Raw genomic sequence first — 1,638 nt, forward strand, 5'->3', positions numbered from 1 at the left:
TCGAATCTGCCCCTTTACTACCTGAGTGATGCTTTGACTGGTTCCTGCCTGAAATCTTGTGAAACTGTGCCCCCTGGTGGCTGTTGGGCACCACTGCAATGAGTTTGGGATCGTAACCATGGCAACACCAACCGCGAGCGTATTTTTCTTTTTGTAGTGTCAGATGCGAAATAAATAAAATAAAAATAAATAAATAGTAATACATCTAAAATGTGCAACTGCCCGATGCGACAGACAGCAGGAGCTAATCCAGGGGCCTCTCTTGTTGAAAGGTCAATTAAAAAAACAAAAAAAACCCTAAAAAGACTGCAAATCTGAAATGACCCCAAATAGACACAAAAAAGGCAAAACCGACAAATCTCAATGTAAAACAATCACACGCTGTAAAAAGATTACAAAGATGTCAAACATGAAACAGCCATAAACAGAAAAAAACGAGTTATATCTCTGCATACCTCTGCAAAGTATCATTTATGATATGTAACATATAAGGAATTCTTATTTTTATTATATTTTTTTGAGCAAGAAAGATTGCTTTTACTTTTTAAAAAATTTATTTTTATTGCTTTCCAAAAAGCTCCAGCAGCATATAACGGGCCTCCATCACCTTATCAGGCACTTTCAGACTGTCCAAATTGCTTCCTCTGGTTTAGATCCAGTGCTCTTTAGAAGTATGCCAAGTTTCTTTCAGAAAGGGATGTGTTCTCTACAAGTGCCACTTTAGCTGCCTTGGCAGCGATGTTTCCACTGCAGACAAATAAAGCTGAAGCAGCAGAAAGAAGATTTCTATTAACGTGAGATACTGAGCTGTAAGCTGACATGATTCACTACCAGAGCAGTAGAGGAGCAGAGCAGCGTCTAAATGAAATCCTGTCAGATATGCAGCCAAAGGTACAGCATCACACACACATAAAAATGATTGATAAATTCAACTCCTCTGATTGATTTTATGATATCGCCAGCTGTTTTCTTCTGAGTGTATGACAGCATTCTGGTATTAGTTAATTAGGACTCTCTGTTTCTTCTGAACAAATGAAGGAGATAGGCTTTGTAGACTGATAACTGGCACTATAATGGTTACAAGCAAAATGAAAATCCGCTGAGTTACAAGACCTGTTATACTGATACTCATTCCATCAAAAACAGGAGATGATGAAAAATTGTGTGAACTTTTGTTGTTTCATTTATCAGTGCTGATGATGACACAACAATAAAAGATACAGACTAGCAACTGGGTTACAAGGGATTAAAGTTCCACTCTTCCACATAGAGATGGGAATTGAAACCCAGTTCTTGTAGAGAGTCGGTTCCCACTTGTCCAGTTCCTTGGAATTGTTGGTCTGTGCCAGTTGATTCCACTTATCGGTTCTTGCACTCCTACACACAGCTGATTTTGGTTGGTATGTTGGAGGAGGAAAACAGTGACACAGGATATGGACATTACTTTTATTTTTATTGCACAAAGGATGAGAGCATGATAGTAAAGTGGAGCGTGCATCCCGGACAGATACAGCTGCATTATGCTGCTACCTGCACAGTCGGCATGCTAACACTAAACCAGCCAAGAACTCTGAGTGACGTTAAAGCTGAATGAATGCTGACCCCAGCCCAGTATCCAGACCCTGAACTTCAACAGGT

The sequence above is a fragment of the Diplotaxodon limnothrissa genome, linkage group LG11 (genome assembly GCF_057381915.1).
Source record: "Diplotaxodon limnothrissa isolate DT_005_m linkage group LG11, D_limnothrissa_male_GT1.1, whole genome shotgun sequence".
Lineage (NCBI taxonomy): Eukaryota > Metazoa > Chordata > Actinopteri > Cichliformes > Cichlidae > Diplotaxodon > Diplotaxodon limnothrissa.